Genomic DNA, 12,543 nt, shown 5'->3' on the forward strand with positions numbered 1-12,543 from the left:
ATTGTTACACCAAGAAGAAAAGCAGATGATAAACGGGTATCCATTGGACAGATGTATTATACTAGAACTGACATGTGATTACACTGTCACGCAATTTGGGTGCTTAGATCCTGAGAAATCAGTACCCACAACAACCGCCTCTGGCCGTAATAACGGCGTTGATACGCCTGGGCATTGAGTCAAACAGAGCTTGAATGGCGTGTACAGGTACAGCTGCGCATACAGCTTCAACACAATGCCACAGTTCATCAAGAGTAGTGACTGGCGTATTGTGACAAGCCAGTTGCTCGGCCACCATTGACCAGACGTTTTCAATTGGCGAGAGATCTGGAGAATGTTCTGGCCAGGGCAGCAGTCGAACATTTTCTGGATCCAGAAATGTCCGTGCAGGACCTGCAACATGCGGTCGTGCATTATACTGCTGAAATGTAGGGTTACGCAGGGATCGAATGAAGGGTAGGGCCACAGGTCGTAACACAGATGTAACGTCCAGTGTTCAAAGCGCCGTCAATGCGAACAAGAGGTGACCGAGACGTGTAAACAATGGCATCCCATACCGTCACACCGGGTTATTCGCCAGTATGGCAATGACAAATACAGGCTTCCAAGGTGCGTTCGCCGCGATGTCGCCAAACACGGATGCGACCATCACGATGCTGTAGACAGAGGCTGGATTCATCCGAAAAAATGACGTTTTCCCATTCGTGCACCCAGGTTCGTCGTCGAGTACACCATCGCAGGCGCTCCTGTCTGTGATGCAGCGTCAAGCTAATCGCAGCTGCAGTCTCCGAGCTGATAGACCGTGCTGCTGTAAACGTCGTCGAACTGTTCGTGCAGATTCTTGTTGTCTTCCAAACGTCCCCATCTGTCGACTCAGGGATCGAGACATGGCTGCACGATCTCTTACAGCCATGCGGATAAGATACCTGTTATCTCGACAGCTAGTGATACGAGTCCGTTGGGATCCAGCATGGCGTTCCCTATTACCCTCACGCGAAATTTAACCGACAGGAAGAAGATGCTGTGATATGCAAATGACCGGCGTTGCCTGGTGAAACGGTGTTGTGATGCCTCGTGTAAGGAGGAGAAATGCGTACCATCACGTTTCCGACTTTGATAAAGGGCGGATTGTAGCCTACCGCGATTGCGGATTATCGTATTGCGACATTGCTGCTCGCGTTGGTCGAGGTCCAATGACTGTTAGCAGAATATGGAATCGCTGCGTTCAGGAGGGCGTATCAACTGGTGTGATGGTATGGGGTGCCATTGGTTACACGTCTCGGTCACCTCTTGTTCGCATTGACGGCACTTTAAACAGTGGACGTTACATTTGAGATGTGTTACGACCCGTGGCTCTACCCTTCATTCGATCCCTGCGAAACCCTACATTTCAGCAGGATAATGCACGACCGCGTGATGCAGATCCTGTACGGGCCTTTCTGGACACAGAAAATGTTCGATCTCGCACCAATTGAAAACGTCTGGTCAATGGTGGCCGAGCAACTGGCTCGTCACAAAGCGCCAGTCACTACTCTTGATAAACTGTGGTATCGTGTTGAAGCTTCTTGTGCAACTGTACCTGTACACTCCATCCAAGCTCTGTTTGACTCAATGCCCAGGCGTATCAAGGCCGTTATTACGACCAGAGGTAGTAGTTCTGGGTACTGATGCCTCAGGATCTATACACCCAAATTGGCTGAAAATGTAATGACATGTCAGTTCTAGTATAATATATTTGTCCAATGAATACCCGTTTATCATCTGCATTTCTTCTTGGCGCAGCAATTTTAATTGCCAGTAGTGTACTTCCCCCACTGAACTGCGTCCTTGGCGTGCTGCATGTTTCAAGCAGACGTTCGAATGACTCGTTCTGCTGTAACAACTTACTTACTCGTTATCACTGTTAGCATTCAACCGCGATTCTTATACATATATTTTAACAACGCGTTCCAGGAACTGTAAACAATTGTCAGTTTCATACTCCACAGTAAATTTTATTTTATTATGTGCGCCGTTGAACTTTTTTACTATTTCCTCAATGTCCTCACGGGAACCATCGACAAGTAACAGAGTGTCGTCTACATAACGTTTGTAATAAACAATTTTATCCATAATGTTATCGTCAGAATTTAGAACTTTATCTTCAAGGTCATTGATAAAAATGTCCGCCATAGTTCCTGAAATACTGGACCCCATGGCTAACCCATCGTCCTGAATATAAAATTTGTTATTAAACAACCTAGTGAGGTATAAGCCTTAAGCACGATATTGGCGAGAAGAGAAATAAGTTTGAAAGATCGGGAGTTTATAAGATTCAATGCAGAACGTGTGATGCAAAATATATAGGGCAGACAGGAAGATCATTCGCGATCCGGTATAAAGAACATAAAGATGCGTTCAGGTTAGGAAATTATGACAAATCAGCTGTTGCGAACCATATATATGAAACAGGCCATCCCCTTAATAGCATAGAAGACAACGTAGAAATATTGCATGTAGAAAAGAAAGGGAGGAAACTTGATTTACTAGAGGAATTCGAGATAGCTATCCATGAAAAGAAACAAAGCAATATCCTAAATGTACAAGATAACTTAAAAGAAATGAGATTTTTTATCGGGTTTTTAGAATTATTTTAGGGCAGGTATGCGACTTTAAACTTGTAGCATGTCAATGACGGAGTTGCGAGAGGATAACGATGACAGACCAATGCAACAAGGAAATGAGGCGCCCAATAGCATAGCGTTACCGTCAAGCACACGGCTGTAACCACGCCACAACACCTAGGCACGTCAGTCCACAACAGCTCCCGAGCCGGCACAGTGCGACAGCATACTCGGTAGCTATGGGACGGCCATCGACTTGTGTCAACAACTTCAATGTAAGACGAGGACCCACAGTCCAATATACTTTTAATTCTGTTTTACTCTACGGACTTCCCAACTATTTGTGATGGTATTTTGTCTTTTTAGTCCGTTTAATTTCATGACATAGATTTTACAACCTGATGATGGGAGCATTGTCTCTCGAAACGCGTTGTTAAAATATGTATAAGAATCGCGGTTGAATGCTAACAGTGATAACCAGTACAACGACAACTGCTACCTCGACTCCATAATGGATTATATCAAATACTTACTTACCCATACTGGCCACATAAACAGCAGCAGGTCCCTGGCCTCACTGAGTCCAGCCTTCCACACGTTCCTGTCAGCTCCATCTCCACCTCTCACACCTACCTGTGGTATCTGCACGGTGTTATCCTTCCCTCTCGTTCTCGGTCGTCCTAGTGGTCTCCTTTCTTCTGCTTCTCCATCCATCACTGCCTTCAATACCACATCCTCCTCTCTCCTCCCCACCTCGCCGTACCACATGAGTGTTTTACTTCTTCTCAGTACTTTTCTTACAAAAGTGATGAGTTTTTTCTCTTCTTTGTTTTCAGGATCCAAATCTACATCTAAATCTACATACATACTCCGCAATCCACCATACGGTGCGTGGCGGAGGGTACCTCGTACCACAACTAGGGTCTTCCCTCCCTGTTCCACTCCCAAACAGAACGAGCGAAAAATGACTGCCTATATGCCTCTGTACGAGCCCTAATCTCTTTTATCTTATCTTTGTGGTCTTTCCGCGAAATATCTCATTTACGTAGCACACTACTGGTTTGATGATGGTCTGATATGTTGTTATTTTTGCCTGCCAAAATAGTAACTTAGACCTTATGATGTTATGAATGGCTCCTAGACACCTTCCCCCACCCTGAATTCTCGTTACGATCTCTCCTTCTATAAGGTTTCACTGACTGATGTTGACACCGAGGTACGTGAATGTGTCTGCCTTCTGTAGTGTTAACTTCCTGATGGTTTTGTCCTGACTGAACTCTTCTTCCTATTACCACAAACTATGTTTTACTTTTATTTATGCTTAGACCTATTTGCATAGATTCTTCCATCAGTACAGTTCCCACTTTCTCCACGTTTTCCAAGCTCTTTCCTGTCACCACAATATCATCTATGAAAGCTAGAATTTGTGTCTTTTTGCCTGTAGTGACTCCTGCACATTCTTGTGTTACTCTCCTCAGGGTGTTGTTTAGTGCTAAATATCAGGGCTGCTGGTATAATATCTCCCTGTCTCACTCCTGTTTTTACCTCAAATGTTTCTCATAACTCCCCCTGCACTTTCACTCTACACTTGGATTCCGTTACACACATTTCAGTTAGCTTTATCAGTAGTAAAGCAGTTTTGCTATTTAGGGAGTAAAATAACTGATGGTCGAAGTAGAGAGGATATAAAATGTAGACTGGCAATGGCAAGGAAATCGTTTCTGAAGAAGAGAAATTTGTTAACATCGAGTATAGATTTAAGTGTCAGGAAGTCGTTTATGAAAGTATTTGTATGGAGTGTAGCCATGTATGGAAGTGAAACATGGACGATAACCAGTTTGGACAAGAAGAGAATAGAAGCTTTCGAAATGTGGTGCTGCAGAAGAATGCTGAAGATAAGGTGGGTAGATCACGTAACTAATGAGGAGGTATTGAATAGGATTGGGGAGAAGAGAAGTTTGTGGCACAACTTGACTAGAAGAAGGGATCGGTTGGTAGGACATGTTTTGAGGCATCAAAGGATCACAAATTTAGCATTGGAGGGCAGCGTGGAGGGTAAAAATCGTAGAGGGAGACCAAGAGATGAATACACTAAGCAGATTCAGAAGGATGTAGGTTGCAGTAGGTACTGGGAGATGAAGAAGCTTGCACAGGATAGAGTAGCATGGAGAGCTGCATCAAACCAGTCTCAGGACTGAAGACCACAACAACAACAATTATCAGGTTGACCGGTATACCACACTCTGCCACTATGCTCCACGTCTCCTCTCTAATTATGTTGTCACATGCTTAGTTCAAGTCTATAAACATACAGAAAGTTGGTTGGATCATCATTTGATTTGTGGGAGGGTCATCGGTCCTATGGGATTAGGGAAAGACGGGGAAGGAGATCTCCCTTGCTCTTTCAAAGGAACCATCCCGGTATTTCCCTGAAGTGATTTAGGGAAATCATGGACAACCTAAATCAGGATGGCCAGATTCAGGTTTGAGCTGTCGTCCTCCCGAATGCGAGTCCAGTGCGTCACCTCACTCAGTCACACAGAAAGCATCCTGATCGTGCTCCACTATTTGTCTTAGTGTGTATATTTGGTTAGTTGTTGACCTACCCTTCCTGAAGCCCACTTTTGTTGTGTCCAATACACCATGTGATCAAAAGTATCCTGACACCTGGTTGAAAATGACTTGAAAGTTCGTGGTGCCCTCCATCGGTAATGCTGGAATTCAGTATGGTGCTGGCCCACCCTTAACCTTGATCACAGCTTCCACTCTCGCAGGCATACGTTCAATCAGATGCTGGAAGGTTTCTTGGAGAATGGCAGCCCATTCTTCACGGAGTGCTGCACTGAGGAGAGGTATCGATGTCGGTCGGTGAGGCCTGGCACGAAGTCGGAGTTCCAAAACATCCCAAAGGTGTTCTATAGCACTCAGGTCAGGACTCTGTGCAGGCTAGTCCATTACAGGGATGTTATGGTTGTGTAACTACTCCACCACAGGCCGTACATTATGAACCGGTGCCCGATTGTGTTGAAAAATGCAGTCGCAATTCCCGAATTGCTCTTCAACAGTGCGAAGCAAGAAGTTGCTTAAAACATCAATGTAGGCCTGTACAGTGATAGTGCCACGCTAAACAACAAGGGATGTAAGCCACCTCCATGAAAAACAGGACCACACCATAACACCACCGCCTTCGAATTTTACTGTTGGCACTACACACACTGGCAGATGACGTTCACCGAGCATTCGCCATACCCACATCCTCCCATCGGATCGCCACATTGTGCACCAAGATTCGTCACTCCACACAACGTTTTTCCACTCTTCAATCGTCCAATGTTTAAGCTCCTTACACCAAGCCAGTTGTCGTTTGGCTTATGAGCAGCCGCTCGACCATGAGATCCAAGTTTTCTCACCTCCCGCCTAACTGTCATATTACTTGTAGTGAATCCTGATGCAGTTTCGAATTCCTGTGTGATGGTCTGGATAGATGTCTGCCTATTGCACATTACAACCCTCTGCAACTGTCAGTGGTCTCTGTCAGTCAACAGATGAGGTCGGCCTGTACGCTTTTGTGCTGTACATGTCCCTTCACGTTTCCACTGCACTATCACATCGGGAACAGTGGACCTAAGGAGGTTTAGGAGTATTGAAATTTCACATAGAGACGTATGACACAAGGGACACCCAATCACCTGACCATATTCGAAGTCCGTAAGTTCTGTGGAGCGCCCCATTCAGCTCTCACGATGTCTAATGACTACTGAGGTCGCTGATAAGGAGTACCTGGCAGTAGGTGGCAGCACATTGCCCCTAATGTCAAAAACGTATGTCTTTGGGGGCGTCCGGATACTTTTGATCACATAGTGTATTTCTTCAAGTATCGCTTGAGGCTGTTCAGTTTGAATCTTGATGCTATTTTACAACACATGCATAGCAGAGACACCACTGTATAGTTCTGTGTCAACATTTTGTCTCACTTCTTGTAGATGGGACAGACAGCAGCAGTTATCCATTCCTCTGGTATTATTTCTTTCCTGGCGTAACAACAGAATTGATAAATCTGATCAGGTGACACGTTTGCACCATTCCACAGTCCAATCCCAACGATCCCATGGCAATTGCAGTCGTGACTGACAGTGTCATCTGGTGAACAGGGCAACAGGTACGGATCGTCTGCTGCGGAGCTCCACATTCGACTGCGCGTGCTGCGAAACACTGGCGCCTGCGGCACAACTGTGCCCCAGCGTGAGGTCTGCGACTGTGAAAGGGTCCTGTAGCCACCTTTCATTGCCAACTCTCGTAGTGGTCAAGTCGGCAAAGAGGTTTCCGCTACTTGTGAGAAATCCACCTGCGTTAGGTTGGTGGCGGAGATGGCATCCTGGGGTTTTCCGGTCCACGCGGAGCGTGGAAGAGGCTGGAGAAGCGGGAGGCAGTCTGCCGCCGGTACGGGAAGCGTACACAGCTGTGCTCCAGTCGAAGAAGGGTGAGTTGGACTGACCGCGTGGCGCGTTGTCACACAGAGAGGGGAGCTTTTAGCTTTTGGTCTCGAATTTCGTCTTATAAAGATTTATTTGCTGGGTTGCAGCAGGGAATGCAAGGCTTTTGTAGACTTTCAGTTTGATTCCCAATGCAGTCTTGACTTTGATCCGTGAGAAGAACGCAGCACAAAGGAGTTGCATATGTTGAAGTGCCCTCGGTTCAGTGTCAATGTTTATGTGCCTACAACTGTGTGTGTATGCTTCTAATCTTTCCCGGATCTTGGTAATTTTTGTGTATTTGTGAATTTTCTTTGTCTCATGTGATTAAAATTTGGCCGCGGTCCATAGAAATTGTCTCCGCGGACCGAGTGGGCACGCGAGTCTGTTATGAAACGTACAGTATTTCACAAGCAATTGTACATAGTTAGCATGCAACAGCAGTCTATAGATGCACTACATCAATGTTTTAAGGAATAAATAATTTTGCCTTCAATCTTATCTTGTGTACCGATGTTACGTCGCCGTTACCTTCGCCATTTACCTTGTAGTTTTCCTTGGTGGCCCACCTATAGCGTTTCCATGTGCACAGGTGTAGTGATTAGTGTTCCTTTTTTTATCTGAAACAAATGCTCTGGAATAGATCGTGTTTTCACGAATCTTGCTGCAGGCTGCACTTACGCATGGTGTTCACGCCCTATTTACTTTACTCAATATTTGATTCACGGGAAGAATGCCTCGATCATATTAATAACTACATCCCATTCTTTATCAATGACTTTACAATGAATGTTCTTTTGTGAGTTTTTCTTATTAATAAATTAAGTAATTTTCCGACTCAGTGCTACCTCTTCTTTGTCGTGTGGCTAGAGTTGGTGGCGACCCTATCTTTTATATTGATTTCAGTGTCAAATAGCATTTTCTTATTCAAAGTGCGCGTGGCTCTTTTAGCTATCAGGATACATTCAAAGGGCGCTTCATGCTTCTTGCACATAGCGTCCTTTTATTCACGCTACTTACAACTGATCTCCACCAGCCTCTGACCTGCAAGCTCTGTGTTGTGATGGGGAGCGCTCGTCCAGCACGTCCTCTCCCTCTCTCTGGTTCGCCGTCCTCCACTGCCCACAGACAGTCGCGACAGCAGCACGATAACAGCGGACCAGGTTCGCTGTCTCCGACATACTAGTTCCTATGCACGTGGGTCACAGCACTCTGCCCCTCATCAAAGTCCCTTACGTCTGTGGATTCCCCATTTGCTGCCCTTACCACAGCTCGAACAATTTCCCATTCATCTCCACTCCGCTTACATAATTCTGTTGTTGTTGTTGTGGTCTTCAGTCCTGAGACTGGTTTGATACAGCTCTCCATGCTACTCTATCCTGTGCGAGCTTCTTCATCTCCCAGTACCTACTGCAGCCTACATCCTTCTGAATCTGCTTAGTGTATTCATGTCTTGGTCTCCCTTTACGATTTTTACCCTCCACGCTGCCCTCCAATACTAAATTGGTGATCCCTCGATGTCTCAGAATATGTCCTACCAACCTTCTTCTAGTCAAGTTGTGCCACAAACTCCTCTTCTCCCCAATTCTATTCAATACCTCCTCATTAGTTATCTGATCTACCCATCTAATCTTCAGCATTCTTCTGTTGCACCACATTTCGAAAGCTTCTGTTCTCTTCTTGTCTAAACTATTTATCGTCCACGTTTCACTTCCATACATACCACACTCCATACAAATACTTTCAGAAACGACTTCCTGACATTTAAATCTATACTCGATGTTAACAAATTTTTCTTCTTCAGAAACGCTTTGCTTGCCATTGCCAGTCTACATTTTATATCCTCTCTACTTCGACCATCATCAGTTGTTTGCTCCCCAAACAGCCAAACCCCTTTACTACCTTAAGTGCGATTGCGGTTTATGGTATCGCGACATTTGTGCTCGTGTTGGTCGAGATCCAATGACTGTTGCCAGAATATGGAGTCGGTGGGTTTGGGAGGGTAATACGAAACGCCGTGCTGGATCCCAATGGCCTCGTATCACTAGCAGTCGAGATGACAGGCATCTTATCCACACGGCTGTAACGGATCGTCCAACCACGTCTCGATCCCTGAGTCCACAGATGGGGACGTTTGCAAGACAACAACCATCTGCACGAACAGTTCGACGACGTTTGCAGCATCACGGACTATCAGCTCGGAGACCATGGCTGCGGTTGCCCTTAATGCTGCATCACAGACACGAGCTCCTGCGATGGTGTACTCGACGACGAACCTGGGTGCACGAATGGAAAAACGTCATTTTTCAGATGAAACCCCAGTTCTGTTTACAGCATCATGATGGCCGCATCTGTCTTTAGCGACATAGCGATGAACGCACATTGCAAGCATCTATTCGTCATCGCCATACTGCCGTATCACCTGGCGTGACGGTATGGGTTGCCATCGGTTACACATCTCCGTCATCCCTTGTTCGCATTGACGGCAGTTTGAACAGTGGACGTTACATTTCATATGTTACGCCCCGTGGCTCTACCCTTCATTCGATCCCAGCGAAACCCTACATTTCAGCAGGATAATGCACGACCACACGTTGCAGGTCCTGCAAGGGCCTTTCTGGATACAGAAAATGTTCGACTGCTGCGCTGGCCAGCAGACTCTCCAGATCTCTCACCAATTGAAAACGTCTGGTTAATGGTGGCCGAGCAACTGGCTTCTTACAATACGCCAGTCACTACTCTTGATGAACTGTGGTATCATGTTGAAGCTGCATGGGTAGCTGTACCTGTACACGCCATCCAAGCTCTGTTTCACTCAATGGCCAGGTGTATCAAGGCCGTTATTATGGCCAGAGGTGGTTGTTGTGGGTACTGATTTCTCAGGATCTGTGCACCCAAATTGCGTGAAAATGTAATCACATGTCAGTTCTAGTGTAACATATTTGTCTAATGAATACCCGTTTATCATCTTCTTTGTGTAACAATTTTAATGGTCAGTAGTGTACTATACATTGGTTGTAGAATATGAGTCATCTGATAAGAATATAATAACTGTTGCAAGTAGATGGGCTTGAGCTGATGTACGCTGGCACCAGCACACCGTGTGGCATAAGGGTCACGGGACTATCGATAGAGGCCAACAGCAAGACTCGCTGGAAACGCGCCGCCTACGCCCTCTCAGCCGCCATTATTTAGGATCACCGTCGTGGACCTGAAGGCCAGTCAGTTCATTCGAGCTTGTTGTGTCAGTTAGTTTGGCTCTGTACGCTGTGGAGTTCCAGCCTCTCACCGAGACAGATCCGCAGACTTAGCCCCCAGCATAGTGAACATAGCAGACCTCAACAGCATTGAGGCTATGTTGACTACACAGAAGAAAGCTTGTACCACAACACGTGGAAACTTACGTTAAGCAGTTCCTTTTTTTATGAATAAAGAAGTAAATATCTATCACAGGGATTCCAAGTCACAAAAGGATTACGTCAAGGATGTAGCATCTCACCTACATTGTATAAAATACACTCCTGGAAATTGAAATAAGAACATCGTGAATTCATTGTCCCAGGAAGGGGAAACTTTATTGACACATTCCTGGGGTCAGATACATCACATGATCACACTGACAGAACCACAGGCACATAGACACAGGCAACAGAGCATGCACAATGTCGGCACTAGTACAGTGTATATCCACCTTTCGCAGCAATGCAGGCTGCTATTCTCCCATGGAGACGATCGTAGAGATGCTGGATGTAGTCCTGTGGAACGGCTTGCCATGCCATTTCCACCTGGCGCCTCAGTTGGACCAGCATTCGTGCTGGACGTGCAGACCGCGTGAGACGACGCTTCATCCAGTCCCAAACATGCTCAATGGGGGACAGATCCGGAGATCTTGCTGGCCAGGGTAGTTGACTTACACCTTCTAGAGCACGTTGGGTGGCACGGGATACATGCGGACGTGCATTGTCCTGTTGGAACAGCAAGTTCCCTTGCCGGTCTAGGAATGGTAGAACGATGGGTTCGATGACGGTTTGGATGTACCGTGCACTATTCAGTGTCCCCTCGACGATCACCAGTGGTGTACAGCCAGTGTAGGAGATCGCTCCCCACACCATGATGCCGGGTGTTGGCCCTGTGTGCCTCGGTCGTATGCAGTCCTGATTGTGGCGCTCACCTGCATGGCGGCAAACACGCATACGACCATCATTGGCACCAAGGCAGAAGCGACTCTCATCGCTGAAGACGACACGTCTCCATTCGTCCCTCCATTCACGCCTGTCGCGACACCACTGGAGGCGGGCTGCACGATGTTGGGGCGTGAGCGGAAGACGGCCTAACGGTGTGCGGGACCGTAGCCCAGCTTCATGGAGACGGTTGCGAATGGTCCTCGCCGATACCCCAGGAGCAACAGTGTCCCTAATTTGCTGGGAAGTGGCGGTGCGGTCCCCTACGGCACTGCGTAGGATCCTACGGTCTTGGCGTGCATCCGTGCGTCGCTGCGGTCCGGTCCCAGGTCGACGGGCACGTGCACCTTCCGCCGACCACTGGCGACAACATCGATGTACTGTGGAGACCTCACGCCCCACGTGTTGAGCAATTCGGCAGTACGTCCACCCGGCCTCCCACATGCCCACTATACGCCCTCGCTCAAAGTCCGTCAACTGCACATACGGTTCACGTCCATGCTGTTGCGGCATGCTACCAGTGTTAAAGACTGCGATGGAGCTCCGTATGCCACGGCAAACTGGCTGACACTGACGGCGGCGGTGCACAAATGCTGCGCAGCTAGCGCCATTCGACGGCCAACACCGCGGTTCCTGGTGTGTCCGCTGTGCCGTGCGTGTGATCATTGCTTGTACAGCCCTCTCGCAGTGTCCGGAGCAAGTATGGTGGGTCTGACACACCGGTGTCAATGTGTTCTTTTTTCCATTTCCAGGAGTGTATATACAGAAGTAACTTTACAGAATTGGAAGAAAAAATGTCACGCTATGGGAATACCAATAAATGATAGAACAATATACTCGTTACAATTTGCAGATGACCAACTGATTATAGCCCAAGACTATGAGGACATAGAGTATATGACCAGAAAATTGATTCAAGAATGTAAAAAATCAGGTCTAAATGTAAACATGAATAAAACAAAGTACATGGTAATTGGTGGAGTGAATGGAGACTTAATATTAGAAGAAGGGATGGGAACAATAACAGCTACTGAGGAATATAAATATTTAGGTGTGAAAATTACAAATGATGGGAAACAGGACAAAGAAATTAGATCAAAAATAAATTCTGGAAAGACGACAATCTCTTTATTGAATGGAATTCTCTGGGACAAACACATAACAACTGATAACAAAATAAGGATTTTTAAAACAATAGTTAGGAGCATTATTACATATGGTTCAGAAGTGTGGACAACAAAATGGCAACTGAAATCAAAATTATTAGCCACAGAAATGGATTTCTGG

This window comes from Schistocerca nitens, chromosome 11 (genome assembly GCF_023898315.1).
Source record: "Schistocerca nitens isolate TAMUIC-IGC-003100 chromosome 11, iqSchNite1.1, whole genome shotgun sequence".
NCBI classification, from domain to species: domain Eukaryota; kingdom Metazoa; phylum Arthropoda; class Insecta; order Orthoptera; family Acrididae; genus Schistocerca; species Schistocerca nitens.